We start from the raw sequence: 16,979 nt of genomic DNA, 5'->3' as shown, positions 1-16,979 counted from the left end.
AAAGGGTACTCTCTCCATTTTATCTGCTCCTGCCTCCGCCATCTTTTTTCAAACACCGTGGCTGATTTATCTAAACCCTATGCTGCTTCGCAGTATTTTGAAAACAAATTAGAAATCTCCTTCCAGTTTTCCAGAGGTGATTAAATCCAAGACGCCTTAGGAATGTAGAGGATAGAATAATATAAACAACAGATCTGAGATAACCATGGCCGGCAGCAGTTGTGGTTAGTTGCTTCTTTTCCTTTTTCGTCCATCAGTGATGGAAGCTGGATTGGGTCCACTGTATAAAGTTCGGTGGGCATAAATCTGCTATTTGATCCTGGAAAAACTCTAAGGATCTAGAGTCAGCGAGGAATTGCAGCAATGCTGGTGTTTCAAAGGGCCTAGGAAAAGCCAGGAGTCCTGGCTGACCAGCCCCGACACTGTCTTACAGGCTGCAGGTTTACCTCGGTTAGCACAACAGGCCAAGCTCTCCCTTGCTCTAAGTCGACATGACATGATTTGTTCCCTTTCAGCTGTGTCAGTTCTGCAAACCAGATACCAGAGGCTGCAGGCTCAGGAGAGCCTGCTTGTCTGGAACACCGTTTGTTTGGACAGGACAGGCCACTAAGGCGTTTCATCTCTTTAAAGCTCCCAGGGCAGAGAGCATATTTGAGGAATTCCTTTTTTCAAAGATTTTTTTTTTTTTTGCCCCTTCCAACATTTTGTTTAAGAGAAAATGAGATGTCTATCTTCTGTTTCCTTATTTTTTTTCAGGAAAGCAAACGGTTGTTGACTTCCTCCCTCTCCCCTCCCTTCCTTCCTTCTTCCCGAAGGTACTCATCTGAGAAAAAGAGAACGAAGTATTGTTCCTGTTCTCTTTCTTAAGTCATTCGAAACACTGTCCCTGCGAGTTCTTTAAGTTCCCTGCAATCTGTACACAAGAGAAAGAGGGAGAGAGAGAGGGAGAGAGACAGAGAGAGCAGGGATCAGGTAAAGGAGTGAGGCTGCTGCAGCCATTCAGACCTCAGGAGCTGGTAAGTTACCCATGCAATCATTTCTGCTTCCATTTCAATGTTCCTGGGTGGATACTGCTGTGGGCATCTTCAACAGAAAATACCTTACTGGGAGTAGTCCTTAACCAAAGGGCATGAGTGATAGATGGCCCAGAATTTAAGCTAATACTTTTTTTTGGTAAGAGAATACTGATGCTTTGCAGAACTAAGGCTGGCAAAACTAGAAATAGAATTACATTGGGACTAAAGAGGATACTGTGTTAAATCTGAATTTTGGCACAGATCATGTGGCTGGGTGAACCAGGAGCCACTGGCGTGTGAGATGTGTCCCACTGGAGAATTTGCTCTTCCTCAGTACTGTGTCCTGGGAGCCTTATCAGGGTGTCTGTTAAGGACTGTGGTTTGCTCTAGGGTTTTTGTTAATACGTTACCTGGATTGAGGTGCCCTTCTCCTGTTCTTTTCTTTCCATTCAGCATCCCCTTAAAGGAGGATTGTTAATTGTTATATGATGGTTATTCTGCATCACTGAAGTAGAAGGGAAAGAGAGAAGGGAATGTCACTTGGAAATAGTTCTGCATGTGGGGAGCTTATGTGTTCAGGTTCCCCATGCGGGTTGAGTGTAAATGTATTATTCACTGTCAGTGGAAGATGTCATCTGCCACATGACAGAAGGCAAAGGTTTTGGGGCATATAGCTTTAGTTTTGGAAAACAATATGCAGCTAGAATGGGAGGATTAAGATGGATCGTTTATGTCAGTAGGAGGGAAAAACTAAGTTACAGATGCAACTGAAAAGCATTCACCCAGTGCCTGGTTTTCCAAGCACCAAATAGGGCATAGCAAGCTAGTCAAGCTAATATACACAACTAGTTTTTAAAAGTCTAACTTGCTTCAGTTCGATTTGTCATAAAGGATAATGTTACCAGGACCTATCATCGCAAGCCATGAGGGAGCCGAAATCATGTTGTCAAAAATAGGTCAGCAAGGTCACTCTGAGAGACTCGTTATGTTTCCCAATATTAATACTTTAATTCAGAGAGATGCCGAATGGGTAAAAGCCAATGGCCAAGCATACTTTTTAAAAATATTCACGGCTATGAAATTTACTGATTGAAATCACCTGGGATGTGAAGAATAAGATAAAAATAGCTGGACTCTCATTTTAAAAATTAATTTGGCTAGACTATGCTTTAACCACATTCAAGTAATTAATCTTTATTCAAAATTGAACCATCATCTTACTAAGGATGAGAAAACATGATAGAACTAGACTGTGATGTAGCTTTTGTTCCATTAGTCAGACCTCTTTTTTCTTCTCCTTTTTTCAAGGATTTTCTTTAGGAGCACCATAAAATGAGCAATGTAAAGAGACGTGAATAGCGTTTGTCAGCTTGCGGATGCAAAATTATTCTAATAACAATTGAAAAATTTTTACTGCTACCCTACCACCTCCCCTCACTACTCCATTTCCATAGATCTTCAGATCAAAAAGTAGCTGGAATAGATTGTCGAGGGCATTATTGCATCATTTATCAGCAATTGTGGCCCCAGAAGAAAACGCAGGTCTGCGATCTTGACTTGCTCCTTTCAGTTTCATTTCTCTTGATAATGTATTGAATTTTGTGCTCAACTAAAACAACATCACAGAACACATTCTAGTTTTGCTTACTGAGTAAAAGCATCAGATGCAACACAATAGGAAGCAAATGACAGCAGAGTCATTTGTTAAAGACAAGGAAGGCAATTAAAGACAAGGAAAGCACAAGGTGGGTAGGCCAGTGGCTCAGAAAATAGCCCCACTGCTAGCATGACTATGGCTTGAGATTAAGAAGCTGAGGATATGCAGTTTTCTTTTAAAGAAAAAAGTGTATTCAATATTTCCATTTAAGTTGTTAAGTCATTGTCGTGAAAATATTTCTTGGATACTGGGGGAAATGAATTTTAGCTACCCGAAGAATAAAAGCCATGGACTAGTTTAGTCGAAGTCACTACCACTCAATCTATCTGTACTCACTCAACTCCAAAGAGTGAGTTGGCATTTGTGGAAACTTCCAGTGTGTGATTCTTTGGGGGTCATCAGAGGCTGTTTTGTGATATCACTGGGGGAATTCCAGTTTGAAGTGATCCAGAATTTGAGACACACAATATTTTGTTCGTTAATTTCTGCCAAAACTGTACACATAACTAAATTACAATTTCTTATACACATTTTAAATTATGTTAGGATGTGTGTCCTGTAGATCTGTGTGCTGGGATGTGAGTCAGATTAGAGTGAGCAGAGCACAGGCTCTGTTGTTATAGTAATTTTGGTTTGAATTTCAGCTTCGTTGCCTATTGTTTATGGGCCTCGGGGCAGGTACTTAACTGCCCTAAATCTCAGTGTCCCCAAATGTAAAATCGCATCAACATAATGGAGTTGTGAGAATTAAATACAACTATTGGCATAAAACACTTAACATAATGTTTGGCAAGTAGTAGGAGTCAATCAGTGTCAGTTATATATTTTTTAAGGGTCATATATTAACACTGAAGAGTACTGTATTTTGTTAATACGGAGAATAGAATGAGTCTTCTATAATTTGTGTCATTATTCTTGCTTAATACTATACCAGGGATCTATCAGAGCAGATATTATTCCTCATAGCTTTAGAGTTGGGCACACATTGAGTGAAGATATTCTGAATTCTAAATTCTTATAAAATAAAAGAGTGTAGAGTTTAATGTATTGATATTCATCTTCACAAATGGCAGAAATGGCAGATTTAGCTTCACTGAATGCAGCTGTATTCAACACAGCTCAATGCAGGGGAAAGTTTGTCTTGGGATAAAAGTTTTCAACTTAGATGAACGTGCGAAGAGAGTTCAGTTATATTGTAAACATTTTATTCTCCCTTTCACCCACTTCCCCAACTGCTTGAGCTCTGTGTTATTGCTGACCTTTTCCCTGGTTGTGGAGGGCTGGAGACACTTTTTTTGGAGACCATCGTGGTGGTACCATGACTCAGCTAAAGAGGAAAGGACTTAAAGTGACACATTCTCCTCCTGCCCAGGGCTGAGCACACTTGGGGTTCTCTCTCCTCAAACATTGTAACAGTGAGCCACTCACCATCACACAGAGAAATAGAACACTATATATCACCATGGGTGTGCGTGTGTGTGTGCGTGTGTGTGCGCACGTGTGTGCGTGTGTGTGCGCACGTGTGTGCATGTGTGTGTGTGCATGTGTGTGTGCGTGCACGTGTGTGTGTGCGTGCACGTGTGCGTGTGTGTGTGCGTGTGTGTGGTGCCTGATTGATCCAACTGCTATTTTTCTTTCACTCTAAACTTTAAAACCTGTATGACCGTTAGTTTGTCAAGTAATAATGATACTTTTACTTAGGTCTTAGTTAAATTTCTCTCCACTTTCCAAAAGCAAAACACACAACAGCAAGAATAACAAAAAATCTACCACCAATAACCAAAGCCATTCAGGTCCTTTTGTTAGACTGAGAGCTTGTGAAACAACAGAGACGTGTTTGGACACTTAACCTTAGGGACAAATCGAAGCTGAGTTGTTCTGCACTAACGTGCAAAAGGTGCCCTCTCATGTGGCTTGGTGGAGTAGAAAAAGACCAGATTGGGAGTCAGAACACTGCTGTTCTCATCCAATCTCCGCATTTCCTATACGCATGACTTGACAGGTTTCTTTACTTGCTTGGATCTCAATTTTCTCATCTGTGAAATGACAAAATGGGATAAATAAGTAATTTTCGAGGTGTGTGCGTGCGTGTGTGTGTGTGTGTGTGCATTAGAATTCACCTAGGGGCTTGTTTATAGTCTCCTCCTGCCCTGCCCACTTCGTGGGATGATCTATGAGACTCTTTTGCTGACATGCTGTGATTCTCTAAAACAGATGGTCAGTGTCTTGCTCCGTCTTCTTCTGGGTGGCATTAACATTAACTGTAAATGCTCGTTTTAAGAGCCATGCTTTTAAATGGAATTCCTATTCAGCACTGGATGTTCTCTCTAGAAGGTAGTTCTGAGTATATCAAATGTTATTTTAGAAGCTATTAGTATTATGGAATAAGGAATGTCCTAGCTGGTTGAGCAATCTGATGATAATGATCAGTGTTCTAGAACCATATGTAAATCACAAGATCAATTACTTAGATCTGCAAACATTATAAATCAATATAAATAGCACTTTTTTTTTTGAGACAGAGTCAGGCTCTGTCACACAGTCTGGAGTACAGTGGCACAATCTCAGCTCACTGCAACCTCCGCCTCCCAGGTTCAAGTGATTCTCCTGTCTCAGCCTCCCGAGTAGCTGGGATTACAGCTGCCCGCCACCATGCCTGGCTAATTTTTTATATTTTTAGTAGAGACAGGGATTCACCATGTTGGTCACACTAATCTCGAACTCCTGACCTCAAGTGATCCACCTGCCTCGGCCTCCCAAAATGCTGGGATTATAGGCATGAGCTACTGCGCCCAGCGGAATAGCACTTTTTGATTTATCCATTTCTATATTATTTGCATCTTAGAGTGAGCATGTATTTATTAATCAAGAAAAACACAGATACTAAGCTTTTTCTATTCCCTTTAAAAAATATTAGTAGATTCTATCTCATAAAGTTTTGTTTCTTATTTTTTTACAACGTGTGCTGTGATGAGCTTATTTTACAAGTTAGATCCTTGTCCCTAATTTAATGGTGATGTAGAAAGGCAAAAAGATTGATAATGGTGTTTGAAAAATCAGCATTCACAGGTCATATTGTATGCTTCAATTATAAGGAAAATATAAACCTTATAGAAAAAGTTGTTCTAATTTTCCTGATTGAATTTTTACCTAAATCACTCATTTTTTTTTTCTTATATGTTTATATGGGTAATGAAATAAAGCAGCAATGGACACAGATCTCCCTCTGACAGGAACATAGAGACAGCAAATAATTTTAATGTACACCCTCAGAAACAACTAGCCTAGTGATGGCTGTTATTTTAGACTATTCAAAATCCAAATACATTTACATAAAACAATGGTATTTACATAAAAGAATAAGAACATGTCTTCATCCAGCGTTATGTGTAATACATAAGTTCACAAGAAAGGAAGCAGCATGAGGACAGGGACTTTGTTTTGTCCACTGCTGTCTGCCCAGGGCCTACAATAGCACAGAGCTTGTCATAGATGCACAATAAATATTTGTTAAATAGATGAGTTAATGAATCAGTGGGCTGTAGAATGAAAGATGCTATCTTTATACAATGCCAAATGAAGCTATTAATTTGAAAAAAAAAGTTAGTCAAACTTTTTTGGAGTCTAGACAATGCCAAACTACCAGCTTGATGGATTTATCCCTCACCTGAATTGACTGGAATTATATGGGCTTGTTCTGCTGTTGTGGGCATGGGGCTGCTACATGTGTATTAAAATGTCATCTTGGCAAGCACCCCCACCCATTTGTTCATGGGAAATTAACATTTATCAGATAGATACACAGAAAAGACTGCTGTTGCATTTTATTTTCCGTTTATTTTCTGGGCAGATGATGGGTTTGCAAATTGTTTTTGGCGAGACAGAGAACGGTCATTTGTTTTTCCTTGACTAAAAGAGCTGTGAGCCAGGATCCAGCCTTGTAGGAAATGTTCAGCTCTCTGGTTTGTTATAGGCAAAGGCTGTGAATCCAAGCTAAAGGAATGCCACTTGAGCTGAATTGACAAAACACCGTGGGGTAAATTCAGAGAGAGAAATGTGATACCCTTGTTGAGCACAATGCCCTTTCCTTCCTTTAATTCAAGGCAATTGAAGAAAGCCAAAACCACTGGATCAAGTCAGTTTTATACTTATTTGGCAAATTTAAAGTGGCAAATCTAAACACCTAATAACAAAAGTTGGGATTTTGGATGATGCTTTTTACATTTAACAACATTGGGGTTCTAGGTGTCTGTTAATTGGAGTAGAAACTGAAAAGACTCTCTCTATTAACATTGATAGACTCTCTCTTTAGTGTCAAGTACCAGGGCACACAAAGAGAATTCTGGGCAATTCTCCTATATTCCTTTGATAGATTATGGCCCCACTCTGACCTCATTTTTGTGATGGCCACTGATACTAAATGGGAGAGTGATTTACCAGCAACGGCACTGCCACCACCAGTGCCAACAATTATGGAGGAGTCATTACTAGGTTTGGGGCCTCCTCAGAACTTTAGATACTTCATTTCACTTACCCCATTCTCAAGTACGTGCCTTATTCTCCTCATCTTAGAGCTGAAGAAAGGCAACCACCTTGTTTAACAGATAAACTACAGAAAGTACGTGATTTGCTCAAGGTCAGTAAATTAATGTTGCTTGTTTTCAGGTTCCTTAGTAAGGAAAAAGTGTCATCTGTAGCTAATAATTTCTTTAAAACAAATATGTATCCTTTAAGGTAGTAGCCTTCAAATGGGGTCCAAAGACCAACACCATGGCACCACCTAGAAACTTGTTAGAAATGCAGAATCAATCCCAGCTCCACTACAGATCTACTGAATCAGAATCAGCATTTTAACAAGATCTCCAAGTGACCAGTTGCACATTCAAGTCTGAGCAGCACTGCCTTATGGTTTTGGACTGTTGCACACAGATTGATCAGGGAATGTAGGACCCTATTCCAAGGAGTTACAAAGCCATTTGTTAACTTTGACCTTGTCCAAGACGACATACCTCCCTATTAAATAGTGGCATTACTGGACAAGTCTCCAATCTATTCAGCTCTGAGCAACAGTAGGCATGATTTCTGTGATCTCTCCCATGAAGTTAACTCCGTGTCATGGGATCCTAGCACTCTCAGAGAGGAAAGGTCGAGGGTATTATTTTCAGGTGCTTTCTGAGCACCAATCATCAGAGCTACCTTGGGCAGATTTCTAGGCCCTTCCCCAGATCTAACAAAGCTGAAGAGGGGACCAAGGCTCTGCTTATTACTCAAGTTGCTGGCTCAGGGTAAGGAAGCCCCCAGGAGGGTAGTGATGAGTATTTCAGGGAGATTACCCTAAAAAATAGTTTAGCTTTTTTCAGTAGCTTGAAAAAAAACATTTAAAACCATAGTGCACGCATTAGGGCACCGCAGAGTTCTTCCAGGAAGAAAAGGTACTCTGCCGGTTTCTTCCTTTGAATGCTTGAGAATAAGGATGAGAAATCTTGCTGTCTGCCCTGTGTCTTCCTCAGGGAGAAAGGGAGGACCCGCTTCTCCAGAATCACGGCCAAAGAGGAGACGCCAGTCCACACGCCTCCCTCTTCCCAGTGAGAAAACTCTGTGGAAAGAATCCTTAGAGTTTCCTTTGCACTGGGGACTCACCGTTCTCTCTTGGAACAGAAATCAAGAGGAGACTATTGTTGGAGGGGTGGGGGAAGGAAGCAGCGCCGGAAGAGAACGAGGGAGAGGACCGGAATCGCCTCTGGTTCGCTGAAGCCTGGACAAAATGGGGCCTCTGCCTGGATGGAACCCATGGCATCTCTCCCGTGACTGAGGCCCTCTGGCCACCTTCCATGGAAAGTGCAGGGAGATGAGGAATTTCAGGTTTTCAGCGCTGTTTGATGGAACGCCTACCTCCATAGTGTCCACCACTTGTTTCTTGCTGTTTTTCTAGTTCAGGCATTTTCTTTCCCACAGGACAGTGGAATTTCCTCCTCTCGCCCCTACTTCCAGAGAACTTTTTCTGTTGTTTTTTTCTTCAGTACAAAGAAGGGTCTTCTAGCATTATCCTAAAAAATGTATATATTGAACATTTTTAGGGTACCAAAGAGTTCTATGCTTAATCTATAAAGGCGGAGTTGGCAACAGAGCTACACTCGGTCTCAAAAAAAAAAAAAAAAAAAAAAAAAAGGCGGGGTTCCTGAAGTGCTAGAATTTGAATTCTTAGGGTGAGGAATATGTGAAAAGTTCTGAAAGGTTGCTGGCAGGCATATCCAGAATCTCACCTCCTACCTGGCTTTTCAGAGATCTGGGCAAGGAGGGACTATTCCCAGCATCGTCTTTCTTGATATTCAGGAAACAATCAGTGATGCAGCAGGCAAGCAGGCGTTTCCTCCAACATGGTCTGCAGCCCTCCTAGCACTCAGTGATTTCATGGCACCATCACCTGTCTCTGGCTGGGGAGAAGTCTCCAGGGGCAGAGAGTTCTTCTGGTGGCAGCCTGGGTCCCAGATCTAAATGGGGATGTTTGTGAAGGAATAGAGACACCAGTTTTGTGGGTAACAAAGTTCTGCTCAAAACTGCATCATTTTGCAGAAGGCAATCCCATTCCATGTGTCTTCACATCCTCCATATGTTCAGACACATCCCACTATTTAGAATGACTGACATTGGCTCTTTTCCCCCTTGAATCTCCTAGGAGAGAAATTTCAGCATCACATCTTTAATACATGCAGTTGGGAAGGACATTTAATGGTGAGAAAATCCCATTTCAGAAGGATTAGGACATAAAATGCCAAATGTATTTGCTCTTCAAGCAATATGGATATTTTGGGAGGAGCAGTGGTTTGCTGAAGTGCTATCGCTATGTATATGGTACATGTACCGTACACTTGTGTATACATACACACACTGCCTACCCAAAATCATTAGTTCTTATAAAAGATTATGAGCCAATGGGTTAGCCCCAAATTGTTTGACTCAAGAATGTAGTATCTGATGTTCAATCTCTTAAACTTCCAAACAGATTTACTGTCCTAATTATATTTTTCTTAGTGATGTTAAAAAGACTTTGAATATTGTTAGCTAGTGGGGGCAGGGAGAAAATGAGAGAAGATTTAAGTGTTACTACAAGCAATTCATAAAGCACTTCATTCACTTACTGTGTGTTGTTTTGAGAATGTGAGTAACGCAGGAAAGAATGCTACTTGGAGTCAGAGAATAGAGGATTGAGTGTGTGTACTGACACATGAATGGATGGCAGATCAGTGAACTAAAATGCATATGGGAATTTAGTACATGATAAAACTAACATGTATATCAGCAGAGAAAGTTGAATTATGTAATTAATGAGATTGGGACAACCAGGTAGCTATTTGGGAAAAAAAAACTTATATTCCTACTTGATTTTTTAAATTAAAATAAATTCCAGATAGATGAAAGACTTAAAATGTTAAAAATAAAAGTATACTGTGAACTTAAAATTTTGCTTTAAGAAGTCTTAAATAAAACAAAGAAAACATAAAAACTGTAGAGATTTTTTTTTTTTTCGAATCGCAGAGCAGGAAGGGCCTTTCTAGTTTTACGCAGAAGCCTTAACATTTATCATGCATTTTATTGCATTACAATAAAAGCTTCTGCAGGGCCAAAACTCAATAAACAAAGTCAAAAGACAAACAAAAAACGGAGGAAGCATTTGCAACATGTATCACAAAGAGCTTAGTATAAACAGAAAAATGAGCAAATGACATGAGACACATACTTCACATAAAATGAAATATAGTTGGCTTATAAACATGCACAAAATAAAAGATATTTGAATTCATAATAAGAAGATGCAAATTAAAACTATGAGATACTAATTTTTATTTACTTGATTGGCAAAGATGAAACATTTGTTAACACACTTGTCTCTGGGGTTCTGGAGAGAGCTCTCAGATATTTCTGGTGTAACTGAATTAGCAGAACATCTACAGAGAGCAATTTGTGAATGTCTATCAAAATGTAACATTGACTCCTCTTGAATTTATCCTATATAAATAAGATGTAAAAAGACATACCTACAATGCAATGTATCTGCCACAGCATTATTTGGACAGAAAATAATTAGAAATAGCACAATTGTCCATTAATAACAGACTGGTTAAATTAGTACAGGGCATCTGTACAATGGAATATTGTGCAGACCTACCAAATAAGGGAACTCAGAGTCCAGAAATAGGCTCTCGGTATACGTTCAATTGATTTGACAAAGGTGTCAATGAGGGGAAAATAGTCTTTTAAACAAATGGTACTGAAACGATTCCATATCTATAACAAAAGAAAAAATGAGTGGCCCTTATCTCACACTATACACGTATATTAACTTGGAGTAGATCATAGGCCTGAATGTAAGAGTTAGAACTGTAACATTTCTATAGGGAAACACAGGAGAAAATCTTTGTAACTTTGGCTTAGGCAAAGATTTCTTAGTTATAACGCAAAACATGAAATACATGAAAACATTGATTAATTGGACATCATCAAAATTAAAGACTTTTGCTCTTCAAGAAAAAGATACCGTTATAAAAATAAAAAGACAAGCAGCAAACCAGGAGAAGATATCTGTGAAACATATCTGATAAAGGACTTGTTTTAAGAATATCTGATAAAGGACTTGTTTTATACATATTTTAAAACTCTTAAAATAAGGCAAACAACCCAATTTAAAAATGGACACAAATTTTGAATAAATACTTAAAAAAGATATAGAAATGGCAAATCAGCACATCAAAGATACACAATATTGTTAGATTATGAAAACGCAAACTAAAACCATGATGAGATATAACTACACACCCAGTAAAATGTCTAAAACCAAAAAGATGGAAAATATTAAGTGTTGGTAAGGACGTGGAGAAACTGAAATTCCCATATGTTGCTGGTAGGAATGTAAAAGGGTACTGCCTCTTTGCAAAACAGTTTGGTAGTTTCTTAAATAGTTAAATATATGCTTCCCATACAACCCAGCCATTTTACTCCTGGGTAACTACCCTCAAAAACTGAAATCATATGTTCCCATGAAAACTTGCACGCAATGTTCACTGCAGCATTATTCATAATACCCCCAACTGGAAACAATCCAGAGGCTCATGCATTGGTGAGTGGATAAGCAAAAGCTGGTTTATCTATGCAATGGAATACTACTCAACAATAAAAAGGAACTATTGACATATGAAACAATGGATGAATCTCAAAATCATCACACTGAGAGAAAGAAGCCGGACACAATATTATTAAAGGAACCAGACACACAGTAAATATAAAATGATTTTGTTTATAAGAAATTTCTAAAAGCACAAAACTGTAGAGACAGAAAATAGATTGGTGGTTTCCTGGGGCAAGGGGTGGGAGCAAGATCGGCTGCTAATGGACATAATAGAACTTATTGGAGTGATGAAATTATTCCAAAATTGGATTTTTTGATGGTTGCACAACTGTATAAATTTTCTAAAACACATCGCACTGCATATTTTAAAACACATGAACTGTATATCGTGTAAATTATACCACAATAAAGCTGTTTAACTTGAAAAAAAATGAGGCAGCTTTGTAAGTTCTGATAAGGGAGCAATCTCCAACCTGTATAGTTAAGTAAAAAGGCTAAGGTACTTTAATTCTATAGAGTGCTATCATTTTTGTAAAAAAAAAAACAGTGTATTTTTCATATGTATAGAATATCTCCAGAAAGATACAATAGACTGGCTAATAGAATTTGCCTTTGGACAGGGGAGTAGGATGGCTGGAAGACAGGGATGTAAGGAAACATTTAACTGTATTTCCTTTTTGTACCAGGGTGGGGTGGTTGAGACCCAGGTCAGCCATACCAGCTTTTCTATAGTGGGCAAATGTCTGAGTCTTTGTTTTCTCATCTGTAAAGTAAAGTTGATCTTTAAAGATACTTCTGATTTTAAGTACCATGCTCTGAGAATTTCTTTAAGGATGAGCATCTCTCGCCTGCCGACATTCCTCTTGTTCTTTCCCTGCCAGCATGTCACCAAATGCCACATATAAAATCACAACCAAAGGCTTTGTTCCTTTTCATTCAGTTGCCTCTCAGTTTATTGGGGCCATGTTCTCTTGTCAAATATGTAAAATATATCAACCACGGTGAAACAGCAGCCTAGAAAGCTAGGGGCAAACACACAAGACAGTATACAGGAGCAGTTACAACCACGTCCTAGGGGCAGCTGCTTCAGATGAAACCCCAGCCACCTTGTTTGCTAACAGCATGACCGTGGGGAGTTCACCTGTGCGGTTTCTTCATCTGCATGACAGGTATAAAATAGCATCCCCTCTTTGGGTAGGAATTAAGAATGATAATTCATGTAATTAGTAATATTCAGTAAACGGTTAGCCCTTTTAATTATTAATCTGAACTCCCCTACTCATGGGACCAGGAGCTTTCCTGGGAGTGGGAAAAGAAAGGCATGTAAGTTAACAAGTTGTATATTCTTTACCACTGTGAACTGGGAGCCCTGGCAGTGATGAAATGGCTTATTTTTTCATGCAACAACCCAAAGGGAGAGGCTGGAGTAAATTCTGCTCCCCACAAGCCAACATCAATGAGGGAAACTTCTTCAAGAAACTTCTTCCAAGATTCCATCCCCTGGAGTCAATTTCATCCTGAAAATGTGAAGGCAAGCTGTAAAACTACAAGATTGTGACATGCGGGGGGTTGAGCCAGTTAAGTTACAGTGAGTTTCAGTTTACATGATAAATGTGCCTTAAATTACATTTGGATTAAAATATTATTAAATATTAATATGGGGACAATTGCATAACCTCCTTGCCACAGCAGTCATTCGACAAATTGAGTTTTTTTGGTCTTCAATGAGTTTTGATTTGGCTTCAAATCAAAAGAAACCAAACCAAACACCTCTAATTACCATGATATGTGCACGCCCCTGTTTCCCAACTTCAGTCTCAGTGCAGAAGCAAGGGTTTTATCTAAATCCAGACAATTATCTGTGAATCCCTGTAACTTCAAGTGTCTCAGTCATGGATAGTAGCCCTCCTGACACCAAAAAAAAAAAAAGAAAAGAAAAAAAAAATCTCTGACAGCTTTTAAAGGAGCTGAATTTCCCCTGTGTGTATAAGGTGATAGCAGACTCCTTTTCATGATCAGATCACATTTTAGAACTGGATTCTAGAAGGCACAGTTCAGTTTAGTGGTTGCTCTGCTTAATAATTCTTTCATGTCTGTCTGCTCTTCTTAACTACATCAAAACTGTATTTGTCAGGAACTGTATTTTAAATGATGTTTGTACTTTCTAGGACAGGAGGCCCTCCAAATTCTTGCTGGTCTCACATTAATTCTCTCAGATCCTTTGAAGAAATAACAGCTTTTATTATCCCTGCTTTAGAGATGAGGAAACTACAGCTCAGACAGAGTAAAGGATTTGGCTGAAGTCATATAGCTCCACGGATCTTCAGGGTAATGTAGAGTTATTGCAAAGAGTCTGTATGTAGATGTCAAGTGCTTAATGTTTTTGGACTGACTAAATAATGGTTTAGAAGTATATGGACCTCTGTTTATGTTATAGTATATGTTATGTTATGGTTATGTTACAGTAATTAACTCATTCATTGATTAAATATAAATTTTAAGGCAGGGTGTAGTGGCTCACTCCTGTAATCCCAGCACTTTGGGAGGCAGAGGTGGGCAGATCACAAGGTCAGAAGTTCGAGACTGGCCTGGCCAATATGGTGAAACCCCACCTCTACTAAAAATACAAAAAAAAAAAAAAGCTGGGTGTGGTGGCTCACACCTGTAAGCCCAGCTACTTGGGAGGCTGAGACAGAGGAATTGCTTGAACCCAGGAGGTGGAGGTTGCAATGAGCCGAGATCATGCCACTGAACTCCAGCATGGGCAACAAAGCAAGACTCTGCCTCAAGAAAAAAAGAAAAAAAATTTTAATGTTACTGAATTCAAAATAGCTTTTGTTTTGTATTTTTCTAACTTATTAGTAATGTGCAAAATGTGTTTATTTTTTAAACTTACAAGAGGTCCTTGATCTGAGAAGTCTGGAATCCGCTGGAGTAGACCAAAGCTAGGGCTCACTAACAAGTTGCAGAAGGTGTGTTTTGAAGAATCTAGGTCTTCTGATAGCAAAGAACATTTCTATTCTTCAATTGCTACCTATAATAGGTTTGCATACTTGATCAAAGTCTAGAAAATGCTTGGAAGTATTGATCATCGTTGTTTAATTTCTTCCTTCATCTAACAACTATCTCCCAAAAAACTTCTAATTCTTTCCTTTATTATCTGTGTGACCTTGGAAAATTTGCTTAACTTATTTGTGTCCAAGTTTCCTCATTGACAAGATAAGGAGAATAGCAGTACCTACCTCAGAGGGTGCTGTGATGGTCGCATGAGTTAATGCCTATGATGTCTTTAGCACATTCTTGTCACATAGGAAATACTCAGCAAATGTTACTGTTGCTGAATACTTGAGACTGTTTTTGACACATAGTTGGGGCTCAATAGACATTTTTGGAATGCATTAGTGAGTAAATGAAAATGTGAAGTAGGAATAAGGGCAGTTCTGTATATGTAATTTTCTAATTACATTTCCTTGGTCACAGGCAGGCAATTAGGACAGTTGCTTTTGTGCAGAGGCTACATTTGGGGAATATTCATTTTGGTGAGCTCAAGCTAGAGAGCTGATGATGTTTCTATATTTTCTGGCCCAGCAGACTTTACAGGTTTATCAGCTTTATCTGCTAGATGTATCACAACATGCATTTAAGGGATCGGGTGGGAAGAATTTGGGCTTGGAACTGTTGTGAAGTAAAGGCTTTATTCCTCATTAAAAACCATAAGAGGAAACAAGGCCGTTAGACCCTCTAAATGGGAGAAGAGAAGCGATGCTTTCTTGCCACAAACCAGAATGCTGAGGACCACAGCTGTAAGAAGGTCAAAGGAAGTTAGAATGACCTTTCATAGCAGGCTCAATGTTTAGCTAGCTTAAAATTTTACTTTCAGATCATCCCAGGGATAGCTATTTAGTTTACTACATAAACAACCTTCTAGCCTTATAGCAACAGTTGTTTTTGCTTTTGTTTTGTTTTTGTGAGGTTTTGAAGATGGGAGAAAAGAACCTATTGCTTGACTTTAAAAGATGAGCTGTCCTGAGTTTCAGCACTGGCTGACATGGTTGGTTTTTGTTGTCGTTGTTGTTGTTTGTTTGTTTGTTGTTTAACAGAGGTATTTGGCAAATGGGCCAATGAAGAAAAACATAGTTTCTCAGACTCCACTGCTTTTTCCAAGACTAGGCAGTAATCAGATGACAGGTCATAGTGATGATAGCAGCTAGTGCTCCTTGGCATTTCATGTTGGGGAGGCCCTGTGCTGATGCTACAGACACTAAAGTAAGACCCATTTTCTGCCTTACAGAACTTTCTAGACATAGTTACAATAAGGGACATTAATATGCTTCCCTGTCACCTATATTCACTGGCCCCATGTCTACCCACTGGGATCAAATGAAACAAATCAAGTTCTTTCAAGTGTCAGCTCTTTGAAGTATTTAAACATAAGCTATCAAGAACCCAGGTCTCCAACACACTTCCTTATTAACATACTAGGGAACTCCAGCCATCTAAGTAAGGTATGGTTTTATGTCTCCTCACCAGTAGGTCACGTTGCTTTGCACATTCTCTAATTTGTTCCTGTCCCTAATGTTTGACCTAGAACACTCCTCCACCACCACCATCCCAGTGGTTTTGGCCAGTACAGAGTAGAGCTGGGCTCTCCAGGGCCAATATTCAATATTCAGAGTCATAGCAACTGCTGGAATTCTTCCTCAAAAAGCCCAGGTGAAGGGACCTGGAGTAAATAAATAAGAAACTTGAAATAAAATGATTGATTTTCTTTATCATATTTTTAGATCCCCAGCCCTAATCTTGTCTCAGGTCTTCTTCCTTTCTCTGTAGAACCATGAGAATATCTTCTTACAACTATTGTTAGGAAAACCAAATACTAGTATAATTGCCATTTATTAAGTGTCTTTTTCTGGTATCAGGTGCTTTAATTTATTATTTTATGAAATCTTATAATAACCAGGCAAGTTGGGTTATTGGTGTTTTTTATCCCCATTTTCCATAGGAGGAAATTGTAGCTTAGAGATTAAGTACCTTGCCACAGTTCTAGAATTCAAACCCGGGGCTGCCTGACTCCCAAGCTTCTGCTCCTTCTCACAAATCACTCAGTGTATCTGTGATATATTAATAATATACTTGGACATACTTAGTACTTTGGCTGGCCATGCTAGGTGCTCAATAATTG

General features: G+C 39.2%; 1 protein-coding gene and 1 long non-coding RNA gene across 2 annotated transcripts in view; one reads left to right on the top strand and one right to left on the bottom strand.

The window, feature by feature from the left end:
• The first annotated feature begins 856 nt into the window (after positions 1 to 856).
• ZNF366 (zinc finger protein 366) overlaps positions 857 to 16,979 on the top strand; it is a 67,266-nt gene continuing 51,143 nt past the window's right edge. The window contains exon 1 of the mRNA XM_002815636.5: positions 857 to 1,016. The gene's annotated coding sequence lies outside the window, so the exon portion shown is untranslated. The remainder of the gene's footprint in view (positions 1,017 to 16,979) is intronic.
• Positions 11,849 to 16,979, bottom strand: part of LOC129059283 (uncharacterized) — a 93,613-nt gene continuing 88,482 nt past the window's right edge. Inside the window, exon 6 of the long non-coding RNA XR_010140160.1 lies at positions 11,849 to 13,314. This is a non-coding gene — a long non-coding RNA (uncharacterized LOC129059283). The remainder of the gene's footprint in view (positions 13,315 to 16,979) is intronic.

The sequence above is a fragment of the Pongo abelii genome, chromosome 4 (assembly GCF_028885655.2).
Source record: "Pongo abelii isolate AG06213 chromosome 4, NHGRI_mPonAbe1-v2.0_pri, whole genome shotgun sequence".
Taxonomy (NCBI): Eukaryota; Metazoa; Chordata; class Mammalia; order Primates; family Hominidae; genus Pongo; species Pongo abelii.
The sequence above is the reverse complement of the archived record's forward strand: the minus strand, read 5'-3'. Positions and strand labels throughout refer to the sequence as shown.